This window comes from Lactuca saligna, chromosome 3 (assembly GCF_052625555.1).
Source record: "Lactuca saligna cultivar CGN05327 chromosome 3, ASM5262555v1, whole genome shotgun sequence".
Classification (NCBI taxonomy): Eukaryota; Viridiplantae; Streptophyta; class Magnoliopsida; order Asterales; family Asteraceae; genus Lactuca; species Lactuca saligna.
The window spans coordinates 143,557,429-143,572,960 of NC_136419.1; positions in this window are offsets into that span (position 1 = coordinate 143,557,429).

Here is a 15,532-nt window from a genome sequence, read left to right on the forward strand (position 1 = left end):
CTTAGGGATTATGAAACCATATCATAATTAATCCTCTAAGGACACCTTAGTTCATTTGTTTGGCTCAGGAGAGGAATCATGAATTGTTTAAATGGTTAAATCAACAGATAAATCATACTTCGTTCCAAAATCAAATCTTAGAGTCATACTCCAAGATTGAGCCTTGAGTGACATAATCAGTTTAAAATGTTTTCTTACTCTTGTACATTTGAAATTGGTAAGTTGTGATGTTTTGGATAAAATAAAGACCAACTAAGGCCAATTGTATGAAGTGTTTGTCTTGATAAGAATTCACACTAACTCTTGAATATTTGTTTTGTCAAGGAATGACTCTTGATAAGAGAGTCTTATATATCAAGAGGATAGTGGGAATCTAAAGATCCTGAAATAATTTCAATGAACTAATCAAGAGTATTGTTATTCACTAGCCCACGACCTTCAGTCCATATGTGTTTGGATTTGCCACTGACCTTGTCTTGTGATTATGGATATGACAAATTCACAAGGATAGGAACACTTACACCACATAAAATCTAAGTGTCATAAGGTTTCTCTCTGATTCATGAAAATGATGGTGAGGAAATGCTTTCGCTAAGTAGATTTTAAGTAGATAGAAATTGTGATATTTTCATTCTCAAAGTCGTTAGTGGAGCGTGTGTGGTTAACCGACACACTAACATGAACTTGTGAGAAATGGAAAAGGTCTAAACAATTGAGGCTATGATTAGGGCATCCCTTTTCATAGTTCTAAAATTGTTTAGACGCACATGTGTGCTATCTAAGGAAAGGTTTATGATTTTGATAAAGTTTTATCAAAACATCTCATATCAGAAATCTGAACTTTGGTAAGAAAGTCAATAAAGTATTGTTTTTCTAGAAGTCCAACTGATTTCTGAGTACATGTCAGAGCTAGTGGGAGCATAAGTGTTATGCTAGTAAGATAATAATCATTATGCTAGTGGGAGCATGATGATTATGTTGCAAGCTAGCAATGTTAATTATAGAAAACAAAAGGTTTCAATTCACTTTGAAAAAGTTGTTTTCCTATAATCAAGGGAGAGGATTTTATACTTCATTCCAATTCTACAAGCTTAGATTGAGATTTTAACCAACTTTAGTCAAGAATATATTTGAATATTATGTTGGAATGGTTCAACATAAGGAAATTCTATATATGTTGCGTTCTCAAAATTCGATTACGATTACGACATCCCTCTTCATAGTTCGAATTATGAGAACATGGCAAACAAAAATTGTATAGCATGAATCGTGTCCTATATGATTTGGGTATAGGATCGATTACATGTGCTATAATATTTATCCATTCTAAATTTTTCCAAATGCATAGGGCATTAAGTGGGAAAAGAGAATAGAACTAGATATGACTAAATTGATTAATCAATTGTCATGGACAAATGGAAGTATATAGTTAGGACCATATTGACATGTTCTGAAAAGAGACAACTCTTGTTTAGAAGTGCTAGTCAAAATGGTAATATGGAATTGTTTCCATTGGGGGAAGTTATCATTTGAATCTGTATAAGATGCAAAGAAGGATATTCAATGCAATGTACATTGAATTTGAGACTTCATTTCCATGGAATTGCTTTCCATTAGAATACTCAGTAATGTCTGTTGCCAAGTCTTTGTGACTTCTGTGCATAGTCATTACAAGGGAATCATTGCATATAAGTTTAGAATCTAACAGATTATAGTAAATGGCAAGAGTTTGGTATTCTTACATTTACAATAAGGATTGGAATTGTGAAATAAGCATCATTGAAATGATGTCAATTGATATGTTTCACAAAGATAGAACCATATGTAAACATAGTGTGCATACTTGGAGTTTGGCATAGCTATTGTTTAGACAAACATAGTGTGACATCCCCAAAATCTCGGCTAGATAAGACTGATTTTCATTTATGCTTTTAAAATAATTTCATAGTAAATCCTTTTGATATGAAAGAGTTGTGGAATTTGTTCCCAAAAACAAAGTATGATAAAATAATATTTACCAAAGCATTTCATCAAGAAATGTATTTTCATTATATAATCAAAACTCGGGATGTCATGTTCCGATACAGATCATAAAGCATAAACGATAACATTACAAGCCGTTCAACAAATATATACATATACAAACTTGTAAACAAAACAACTTGATGATTCATCCATCTTATGCCCTTGCGCTACTTCCTATAATACAAATAAACTGAGTGGGTCAGGCATGGGATCCTGGTGAGCTTATAGCGTTTTCAACCCACAATAAATGATTAAATTAATTTTCATCAACCAACAATAACCCAATTACCCATTCCCGATATTCTCACTTTACGTCCCTAAAATAACTAACACAAGGGACTTAGTCTAAGAATATTTCATCGGGGCGACAACAAATGCATTCGGGGGTTTCCCGGCAATATATATGCCAAATAAGGCAACCATGAAGGGGATAGAGTACAGAGAATGAACACCCAAGTTCATTAACACCTACAGGTGGCGAACCTGCTAGCGTTCCACAGGACTGTCTAGAAAAGTCTGTGGTCATCATCTAAACTCCGCTAGATAACTGAATAAAAAACAACATCGAGGCCTCTCATATGTTTATCACACAACTATCTACCCATGTTCTACCCGACATATTAGTAGATAAAAATATATATTTTTATACATAGTTTAAAACCTGTATAGCATTCTCATTCAATACATATACCAAACAACAGATGATACACATACACATAACACGTATTTCATAGATAATAAATCATATCTATGAGATAGAACAAAGTGAATATACATTCACACATATAACAACAAAATATACACATAACATGTATTTCGTATAAAATACTTCATAATTATGTGTTAGAAGAAAGTAACTACACACTCACTTGATTAGAAGATGATCGGACAGTACTACGGCTCTAAGAGTAGTATTCTTCGGTGAAACCGGGATCACTTCACACACCGGGCTTCTTGTGGGCTGAGCTTCGGCTCAGAAACTCTTTTCTTATCGGGATCTTCGAGCTTTGGGACTTGCTTCGGGTCTCAGGATGAACATCAGGGCTTCGGGATGGCTTATCGAGGTAATTACGCAGAGTAACAGCACTTAGAAGAGAAGAAATGAGCACCTAAACCCGAAACCATCGGCTTCTATTTATAGGATGTATTCAGGTCGTGAGCATGGGTGGCTCACGTCGTGAGCTCGACCAGGTCTCCTCACATATACTTCACAACTCGTTGATAGGCTCTAGAACCCATCTGTCACAGACTCACGTTGTGAGCATGGTTCCCTCACGTCGTGAGGTTGAGTCGGTCTCGGGTTTTGTGTCTCGAACTTGTAAAATACGTAACTTTTGCATACGAGCTCCGATTCCGACGTTCTTTATATGCACGCGTAGGTGTGAAAAGGCTCTACAACTCTCGTTTAGACTCCATCGGCTAATTTTGAATTTAATTTTAATATATTATTAATATATTATTTTTAATACGCCGGGACAGGAAAACTCCGTTAGAAAATCATAACTTCTTCATCCGACGTCCGTTTTCGCCTATCTTTTTATCGTTTCACTAATATCAATGAGATATTCGATTCTCATTTAGATGGTTTCGGCTAAAAATCAGTCTATCTCACATCAAGGATTCGGGCTGCATACTGCTAAGTCAAAACTTCGGAAAATCATAACTTCCTCATACGCAGTCAGATTTGGGCGTTCTTTTTATGCACGCTCTCGGTTTAATGAACTCTACAAATTCTGTTTAGATCACCAAGGCTAGATATCACTCTATCATAAATTCATATTTTACGTCATTCAGCGTCGTGCCGGTTCTGTCGCGAAACTTCGACAGGTCATAACTTCTTCGTTATAACTCAAATTTCGGCATTCTTTATATCTTCGGAATCCTTGTTTCGACCACTACAATTTTATGTAAAGATATAGGGTTTATCTCACACTTTAATTTTGATGCATATTTTTATCCTTTATTAATTGTATCTTTATAATTAAGTAATATGCACACAAATACATATAATTCACATAATACTCACATATTTCATTATTAATACTTCAAAAAGAGCTACACGGGTTAACCTAGACTATTACATTAACGAAAATGCCTAGCCTGGAAACGCGGGTGTTACAATTCTCTCCCCCTTAGGATGATTTCGTCCCCGGAATCACACATCAACAAACAAATGTGGATAGCGACTCAACATGTCACTCTCCGTTTACCAGGTGAGATTTGGCCCATTCGAATATTTCCAATGGACAAGCACTAAATCGACCATCTTGCGTCGAAGCTTCTTAGTCTTTCGGTTAACAATTGTCTCTGGTTCTTCAATTAACCTCTTGTTTTCATCAATTCTCAATTCATAAATTGGAATTATGTCAGGAACTTCTCCCGTGAACTTCCTCAAATAACACACATGAAAAGTGTTATGAATTCCATTCAGTTCTTCTGGTAGTTCTAGCTTGTAAGCTTGGTTCCCAATTCTCTGAAGAACTTTAAAAGGTCAAATAAACCTTGGACTCATCCTTCCCCTTTTACCAAATCTTATAAGTCCCTTTTACGGTGAGACTTTAAGTAAAACCAAATCCCCAACTTCAAAAGTCATCGATCTACGCTTCTTGTCAGCATAGCTCTTTTGACGATCTTGAGCTGCTAACATTCTTTCCTTGATCACTTTCAACTTCTCAGCAGTCTAATGGACCATCTCGGGTCCCATTAACTGCTTTTCTCCAACCTCAAGCCAACAAGACGGTGTACGACACTTCTATCCATACAAAGCTTGATAAGGTGTCATCTTTATACTCGAGTGGAAACTATTATTGTAGGAAAATTCTACCAAAGGTAAATGCTCATCCCAATTACCTAGGAATTCTAGGGTACATGCTCTCATTATATCTTCAAGTGTTTGTATCGTTCTTTCACTCTGACCATCAGTCTGTGGATGGTAAGTTGTACTTAAACACAACTTGGTACCCATTTCCTCTTGTAGACTTTTCCAAAATCTTGAGGTGAAACGGCTGTCACGATCCGACACAATCGTTAACGGAACACCGTGAAGCCTCACAATTTCCTTCAAGTAAGAATTCACAAGCTTATCCATAGACCACTTCTCATTGGCTGCTATGAAATGCGCACTCTTAGTGAATCGATCAACGACCACCCAAATCATGTCGTGACCACTTTTCGTTCTGGGTAGTTTAGTGACAAAATCCATCGCAATGTCTTCCCATTTACCCATAGGCACAGGTAAAGGTTCTAAACTCCCATATGGTTTCTGATGTTGTGTCTTGACTCTCGCACAAGTCACACACTCGGCCACATACTTTGCAACATCAAGCTTCCTCCTTGGCCACCAGTATTAGGGTTTCAGGTCCCTATACATTTTAGTGCTGCCACGATGAATCGAGTACATGGTTTTGTGAGCTTCTTCCATCAGAATATCTCTAATTCCTCCGAACTTAGGTACCCAAATACGATCTTGGAATACCTTCAGTCCATGACCGTTTGTACCAAACACCAACGTTTTGCCGAAACGTTCCTCCTTTCGGTCATTTTTCCCAGAAGCTTCTTCTTGAGCTTTCTTTATACTCTACACAATTGTCGAGACAACTTTTATTCTCAACGCTCTTGGCCTTTTTCTCTCAACATTGACTTTCTGACTAAGGGCATCAACAACAACATTAACTTTACCGGGATGGTAAAGTATCTCACAGTCGTAGTCCTTGAGTAACTCTAGCCAGTGTCGTTGCCTCATATTTAACTCTTTTTTATTAAAGAGATATTGGAGACTCTTATGATCAGTGAAAAGTTTGCACTTCGTGCCATAGAGGTAATGCCTCCATATTTTCAGAGTGAAAACTACGGCTGTCAACTCCAAATCATGAGTGGGGTAGTTCTTTTCATGATCCTTTAGTTGTCGAGACGCATATGCTATCACCTTTTCTCTTTGGGTCAAAACACAACCCAAACCAACACCTGACGCATCGCTATAAACAGCGAAGTCTTCAACTCCATCGGGTAGAGAAAGTATCGGTGCCTCGCATAGCTTCTTCTTTAGTTTCTCGAATGCTTCTTTATGCTTATCACTCCAAGAATAAGTAACTCCTTTGTGGGTCAAAGATGTTAATGGAGTAGCAATCGAAGAAAAGCCTTGGATAAACCTTCGGTAATATCCAGCTAATCCTAAAAAGCTTCGGATCTCCGTGGGACTCTTCGGTTGTTCCCATTTCATCACAGCTTCAATCTTTGCTGGATCAACCATTATCCCCTCCTGGTTGACCATGTGACCCAAGAATTGGACTTCACGAATCCAAAAATCACATTTGGAGAACTTTGCATACAGCTTCTCCTTCTTCAAGACTTCTAACACTTCTCGCAAGTGTCTGCCATGCTCCTCTTGGCTTTTCGAGTAAATCAGAATGTCATCTATGAACACTATCATGGATTTATCAAGGAACGGATTACAAACCCTATTTATTAAATCCATGAATTCTGTTGGAGCATTGGTTAGTCCAAACGACATACCCAAGAACTCATAGTGTCCATATCTAGTTATGAATGCAGTCTTCTCGATATCCTGCTCTCTAACTTTTAGCTGATGATATCTTGACCTTAGGTCGATCTTTAAAAAACAACTTGAACCTTGTAGTTGACCGAATAGTCATCAATCCTTGGCAACAGGTATCTATTATTTATTGTTTCCTTATTCAGCTCTCTATAATCAATACACATTCTCATGCTCTCGTCTTTCTTCTTTACGAATAACACCGGAGCTCCCTAGGGCGATGAACTAGGTCTAATGAAACCTTTGTCCAATAACTCCTGAAGTTGCATCATCGGCTCTTTCATCCCCGTCGGTGCTAATCGATACGGTGCTTTTGCTATTGGTGTGATTCCTGGTAGCAAGTCTATTCTAAACTCCACTTGTCTATCAGGTGGTAATCCAGGAAGATCTTCGGGAAATACTTCCGGATAATCACACACCACTGGAATACTCTGCATCACCTTCTTTTCCTTCTTAACATCAATCACGAATGCTAAATATGATGTACATCCACTGGTCAAACACGTTTTGGCTTTCATTAGGGAAATGATTCCAGAATTTACTCGTCGTTTGTCCCCGTACACCATAAATGACTCTTTCCCAGGCGGGTTTACTTTAACTATCTTCTTCTTGCATAATATCTCGACATCATTGGCGCTAAGCATCTCCATTCCCAGAACGATGTCGAAACAATTAAGTTCGATAGGCAATAATTCCTCGTGAAACTTATTCCCATTAAGGTCGACTAAGATGTTTTTCATACGATGGCTAACAAGTACAAACTTGCCACTAGCAACTTCGACTAATAAAGCATTATCTAGTCTATCAATAGGCAAAGCTAGTTTCCTACCAAACTCATGCGAAATAAAGGAGTAGTTGGCTCCATGATCAAACAAAATTTGAGCAAGTAATTCGTTTACGAGAAAGGTACCTGAAGTGACATCAGCTTCATCCTTCGCAGCCTCAAGTGTCATCTGGAAGGCTCTTGCCTTCAGCTTTGGTGGAATGTTGGGCTTAACTGCCTCCTTCTTCTTCGAACAGTCTTTCAAAATGTGCCCCTCTTCATTACAACCAAAACACATCCTTTTGTTAGACAAACACTCATTGGCAAAATGTCCAATTTTTCCATACTTGTAGCAGGTTACATCCTCATTACATTTTCCAAAGTGCTTTTTCTTGCACTTTTTGCACCATTTTGCTTTGCCTCCTTTTCCTCCAAACTTTTTCGAATCAGACTTCGAAAATTTGCTTTTCTTATTGGAACCTGAAGTTACTTCAAACTTTCTCTTCTCGCCAACTTCAATCTTGTTGGCGGTTCTTCCGTTGATCATGTCCTCAACAGACTTGGCAGCCCAAATAGCTGCCTCCAGAGTAGGTGCCTGACGAACTGGCACAACCTACTCCCATGAGAGTCCTTTTGCATACCGGTCAACCTTTGTCAGCTCATATGGAACAATGCGCAAGGCAAACTCCATTTTGTCGATTAAAGCATTTATGTATTCATCAACTGACATGTTGTCCTTTGGTAATGTCAAAAACATGTTCTCCAACTCCAACAGATTTTGAGCCGAGCAGAACTTGCGCTTGAACTGCGCCAAGAAATCTGCCGATGACAATTGCAGTGGCTCAATAGGGCTTAAAGTCTACCCTAGAGTGTTCCACCAACGAACGGCTCCACCCCTGAATTGACGCACTGCGAACGTGGTCTACAACTTTCCTCCGCAGCCACAAGTCATAAAGGCTAACTCCATTTTGGAGATCCAATACATCACTCTGACCGGGTCCTCCTTTCCAATGAAGGTCGACGGTTTGCAAGTCAAAAAGTCCTTGTACTTGCATCCCAGTCCATTATTTCCTCCGTCTTGGTTATTACGTCTATTAACAGTTGGGTTTTCTTGACCAATAACTCAACTGAAGTTCTCTCCTTCGGAACACCCTCCATTCACTTCGGGCTCTTCCACTTGAATTAACAGTTCTTCACGATTTTGTTGAAGCAGACGTCTCGTTTCATCCATCTGACGATCCACCATCGTCTGAATCATCAATTGTACACCAGCCATTGTTATTGGCTCAGGTGCTACTGCTACAATAGGTATTTGCTCAATCACTGGTGGTTGATTCCTATTTTCATCAGCATTTCCAACTCCACTTCTTGTTCTCACCATTTTTGATATATACACCGAACAAGGTGAAATTAGATCCTCATTCACGATAGATATTCAAATCATCCTTATCACTCCGAAACGTTTACATGCTAGTTCTAATATCGTAGACGTACACTTAGAATCCTACACACATAAGGTTTCCAGATCCGGTCGGCAACAGACCATAGATCCGAACAAATAATATCATATATGGAAACATATAACATTTAGCACATAAAAGCATTTTAGGCAACTTTCCTAAAATAAATTAGTGCTCGTGTGTGACAACCCGATATTTCAAGACAATGAAATGTAACACCAATCAAATATAGATAAAAATTTAACTTTCCTAGAATCTTATTTAGGTTAAATAAAGTAGTAGGAATCGTGTCAAGGTTTTCATACATATGAAGAACCCTAAAATCCGAGTTATAACGAAGAAGTTATGTCCAATCGAAGATTCTCGGCAAAATCGGCAATACTGATAAACGTAAAACGCGAAGTTTCAATACAATAGTTTTTGGCCTTAGGTATCTAAATGAAAGTTTTAGATATCATCAAACCGTAAACGTACATAAATAGAACGTCCAAATCTGACTTCATATGAGGAAGTTGTGATTTTTCTAAGTTACAAATATAGTAGTAGACAGCTAAAAACTCGAAATAGAGATCGAGAGACTTTTGGCCAACACAATCTAAATGAGAATCAAAGGGATCAACAATACTAGCGCAAAGGTAAAAAGTCTGACGAAAACGGACGTCGGATGAAGAAGTTATGAACTCTAACGGACTTTTCATGTCCCGACCTATTAAAAATAAATCAAAACTAGCCAACGGAGTCTAAACGAAAGTTGTAGATCGTAGTCTCGCCTTTGCGTGGATATAAAGAACGTTGAAAATAGAGTTCGTATGAGAAAGATATGAATTTTTGAAGTTTGTTAATTAATTTAAATATAAATTAAATTAAAGCCCGGTATTATCCGAAGAAGGAGTCACCGGTCCGATCCCTCGTATGCCCAGCGTACCGACGTACGCCCCGCGTACCCGGATGCTAGGCTCCGGTTCGGCAACGTCGCCCAATGCTCCGACTGAGGATGCGGTCAGCGATGACGTCCCGTACGCGCCGCGTACGGGAATACGCCCCACGTACGTGTGCCCTCCAGCCCCTATATAAAGGGTGCGAAGGTGCCGGCCAAAGTTGCTCAATTCCCTTCTTTCTCGCACCGAAACTCTGCGTTTAAGACCGCGAGACCCTCCCAAAGCCCCGGTTTTCACCTTCAAGTCCCGAAGGAAGGTTTTGTGTTCCCGAGATTTCAGAGAATCCCGAGATTTTCCCACATTTTCAACTCTTCCTGTCGAAGTTCTGCTCGATTCTTCTCTCGACTACTTCGAATCAACCATTTCAATCAAGTGAGTTCATACCCCTATAAACTACACTTTTAAATGTTTTATAAATACTTTTATATGCTTTTAAGGGGGGAATACAAGTTAAATACACGATTATTGTCGTGTGTTATATAATAAAGTTCATTATACGCTTTTCATCAACGGAATCATATGTGATTTATAACTAGTATACAAATGGATTTACTACAAGTTTAACAGTTTTACTAAACATATTACTTCAAATGACTTTCTTAAACGGTTTTACATGATTAAAGCTCATTATCAAACTGTCTTACATACTGTAAGCTTCCTTTCAACCTCGGTTACAAAGATGTTTTCAAACAGTGGTTTTCCGTGTACTTAAACTGTCTTATCAAACAAAATACTTTCAATCATTTTATAAACTGACATCAAGTCACAAATTCTTTATTAGACTTTTCAACGGTTTTACAAAACTTCTTTATGCTTTTATATTATAAATTGCATGCCTCTATATGTATAGTTATATAATAAATATTTAAAAGACTTAGGAAGGCTATCCACCCTATTTCCTTTTCCTCGATTTGGATGTGGTCTGGTGGGATATCGGGTACTCCTCCGAAGGTCGTTTAAATATTAGTTATATATCATGTATACATATATGGTCATAAATGTTCCATCAGTTAATTTAGTTCCGATACTCTTGGGTAGCAAGGGTGTATAAACCTACTTGGACACTCATCAATTACATTCTAGTAAACTATTATAGGAATAGTTTACAGTAAACAAAACATTATCCCTACTACAAGAAATTACACCGGAGTCAGTTCATTCATGAGTCTAGACTACATGTTATATGAAAGAATACTCTTACATGAATACTTATACATGAATACTTTTACATAGATATTATATGGCAAATTACTACTACATGTTATATGAAAGAATACTCTTACATGAATACTTATACATGAATACTTTTACATAGACATTATATGGCAAATTACTATTACATGTTATATGAAATAATACTCTTACATGAATACTTATACATGAATACTTTTACATAGACATTATATGGCAAATTACTATTACATGTTATATGAAAGAATACTCTTACATGAATACTTATAAATGAATACTTTTACATAGACATTATATGGAAAATTACTATTACATGTTATATGTCTAGATACTGTTATATAGTTCGCCTTTCTATCTTTACCTTGTGATACAATCACATCATCGACGAGATAGATTGGACTTTATATCCTAGTACTAAAGGATACTTTGAGGGACTAACCATTCCGAGAACCATTGTTAGCTACAGAGGTAAATGAGCAATCTACGGATGTTTTAGGTTGATACCATCGCAGGTACAGTTAAGGGACTACCTATTCCTAAACCCAGCTGTTAGCAACAAAGGTAAATGAACAATCTACGGATGTTTTAGGTTGATACCATTGCAGGTATACTTAAGGGACTAACTAATAATAGTTATACAGGGAAAAACCGTCACATTTTTAAGTGATGCGTACTTTCAAAACATTCGAGTCTTGCTAGAAGACTACTTTTATACTAGTAGGAAATAAGGGATTTTCTAGAGTTTTTCATACTTATACTAAATGTTTCATCAATCATTCACCAGTCTTTCATAACAACTAATCAAAGCAATGACATTAAATACTTATGAACTCACCAGCTTAAATGCTGACCTACACTTTCAAAATAACTTGTATTCTCAGGTTACAAAATAGACAGGTGCCGATGCAAGGTTTAGAGAAGACGGAGCAGTCAAGACTCGTTCTTTTATTTTGATTAGTTATCTTGTTGTCTTGTACTATGAAAGAAAACAATTGTAATTAAAATTATACTATAAATGCAATGGATGATGTTGTTGCTTGTTTACTACTTCGCAATTGTTGTGATACATTACATGACGTCCTCCGCCCCAGAACGTTTCCACCGTTCTCGGTTTTGGGGTGTGACAGATTGGTATCAGAGCATTGTTTATAGTGAATTGGGTATATCAAACCATAAAAGATATACTAACTATAAATACAATGGGATTAAAAATACTCTGATTTAGAGTTTATACTTTAAATAATAAAATATTTATGTAAGTATACGTGCTTGCATTCATACTAAAACCAGTGTCACTAGGACAATACAAAAGAATTACGATTGTTAGGCAACACAAGTGGGCTTAGAGACATATGGTCAAAACTGGGAAGATATAGCCTGATCACCTATATTATCCGAGGGTTGACTAGCATGTGCCTAAGTTTAAATTGGGTAGTTGCAACAATGCTAAAATCTTACCAACCCTACCTCAATGAGAACAATAGAACATAACATTAAAATTAAAATACTATAGGAGTATTTGGTGTTACTATAAGTACTTTATACTTGAGAACTAAAACGGGATCTTCATCACTAAGTTGATAGTTGGTAAGTGGATACACAAAGACTATATGTAATTAGGATGTTATAGACTTAGAATCTTTGAAAATTTTACTTCACCCCTATTCTGTGTGAATACGGAGTTAAGGTCACTTATTTGAAGGTCTATCCTGTTAAATTACACATAGCTGGTATGCACTTCACAAATAGCGATGTAACTAATGAAGTTTTTCTAAATAATTATCTAGATAGTTCGTCTAATAATTATTCTCTTACCCTTAAATTCTCGCATAGAAAACATAGTTGGACTCCATCCCCACGACAACCTGTACTTCCTGAACAAAGGCAGTGCTGGATGGTTCAGAGAAGAACCAGAGAATGATCATCCACTCCCTTTTGAATGATCACCATGCTGAAGACCTTTCGGATGATGATAACTCCGAACCTGAGGATGAGAACCTACCCCTAGTAGCTCCCAATTCAAACCCTAACCCTCATCCAGCTCTTCATGGCCCGACGCCTCCTTGGATAGAATGCTTGGAAACACTGAGTGAAAAGCAAGATCAACCTACACCGTTTAATGGATACCGAAGCGTCTACCACTCAAGTGAAGGAATCTCAGCAGATAGAGTTCTACAAATCATAATCCGTAGAGTTTCCCGAAACGAAATTCAGGGCATGACGACTTTTCAACGTATCAAAGAGGTTAATGCCAATGCAAGAATGCATACCATTCGGACCAATCACCTTGATCACCAGTGAGAGATCTGAGAGAAACCATGAGACCCTGCTACAAGCACTAGCTGAACCTCAAGCCGAAGTTATAGAGCTCCAAGTACGCCAGAGGGTGTACGAGAGATACCTACTTGATATGAAACACCAACTAACCAAACTAAGGGTTCACCATAGGGGTGACCGCCGCCAGTAGGAGATACCTTACTTCCTTCTTTGTTTTAAAGAACCATGTTCCTATCTATGTTCTGTGTAGTACTTTTTATGTGACTACCTTGTACTATAAGTACTTTTAGTTAAGTCTTTATGCTGTCAAATACTTTTCTACTCCGAATATGATGTATGACCTACAACAAGGTCAATTTCCCCAAACCTATTAAATCATAAACATCAATGATATCGAAAGTCGACTAACTTCCGTGTTACTCTTTGTTCAAATACCTTCATTTTACTACCGTTGGAGTCTATCTGAAACCCCATCTAGTCAAGTTATTGGACTATGGTAAATTAACTCCAAAATCATTTTCAAGCCACTTTTAATTAAAGGTTGGATCATTTTATCCACCAACCTATAATACCTCGGCTTGAACAATAAACGTTTAAAGACCATTCTACAAACATACTTCTACTCTGAACTAGGACTGCATCATAGGGATGTAGGTCAAACTATCATAAACATACTTCTAATCTGTACTAGGACTGCATCATAGAGATATAGGTCAAAACTTCAAGAACATACTTCTACTCTTTACTTAAGCGATCAAAGTACATCCAGATTCAACCATTCTCACTCACAAATTCATTTTCTTTCCATGTAACAGAATCATGTCGCCAAAGAAAAACGATCAACCCATCAACCAAACACCAACTCTTCAGATTGATGCAGCTACCTTTCAAGCTGTAGTCTCGGTTGCCGTGTCAGCTGTTCTGACCCACCTTAACACTAACAACGCGAATGTTAGCGGGATTGTTAACAATAACTCCAATCCAAGTAACAATCAAATACCTCAACGGGCAACAAACTACCACGAAACCCCGAATCCTAAGCCCAAGAATAACAAACGAAAGTTATGGGCTAAAGCTAAAGGAAAATCACCCCAAGGGACGAGCAAAAGACAACAACATGTGGCAACCTTCGTAGCCACAACATCTGTACATCCTACTATCATCCCTTCTGGTATCCCAATTGTCCCTACACCAGCTAGGCAATATGCCGGAAACCTACCGAAATGCAATAAGTGCGGCTTCCATCATCGGGGTAGTTGTCATCCGTTACACTGCTTTAAATGCAACAAGAACAGACATACTACCAATTGCTGCCAGACTTGGACCCAACACATTACTTCAAACACCAATGTCGAAATCTCTCGAATATGCAATCTATGTGGTGTAATGGGACACTTCAAGAGGGACTGTCCAACAGAGAAGGACGACGGCGAATCCGGAGGATTTTGACCTCAGAATGGAAAGAAGCAACGAAAGAACCTACTATAGTATACGTTCACTTCCAATCGTCAGTATTATGTATGTCCTTTTAAAACATGTTTAAAACTAGTGCAAGTAGAGGCTTATCTTTTGCGGGATCCCGTTGGTATAGGGATGCTCGTACTGCGTATACTTACCTTTTGTAGTATACCTTATTCGCAACAATAGTCTTATAGTAGTCTAAAGTGTTGTAACTCTGTTGATGGTTGCACTGTAGTGTTTTGTCTGTAACCATCTTACATTCAAATCTAATGTCTTTAAGTTTCCTTATGATTCCGACATTATCATATGACTTGATTCAATTTGATCCTCACAAAAACAGCTTCATACGTACATCTCTTCCTCCGAAATTGTCTTTCCAGCAAAGCCGTCATTCCAGAATACCAAAGTACTCGTGCATAGAGCACTTATTGTTTCTCATCCTTTCCAAAGAAAAATTCAACAAACCGCCCCGAAGTACCACTCGTGTAGTACGTCAAGTTCAATCCAAAGACCCAGTTTCAAGCCTAATTATATACGGCTCAAATACCCGAGACTATGATTGATGAACCTGGTATGGGTTCTACTATGAACTCCAGGACGGAGACTTCCCAAGACTACGAGTGATCGTGCTGCCATGCAAATAAACTTAGAAGCCCAACGCATGCCCTTTCTGTCGATTGGGACAAGGAAGACAGATAGAACAAAATACGACTAGGTTGTGTTCTTATGCAAGAGGAAAGGTCACTGCATATACCTCAAGACAGCTTAAGACACAGGAAGTTAACTATACAATGCATGATCTTGAGTCAGGGGCAACGGTAATTGCTTTGAAGATCTAGAGACACTACTTGTAGGGTACAAGGTG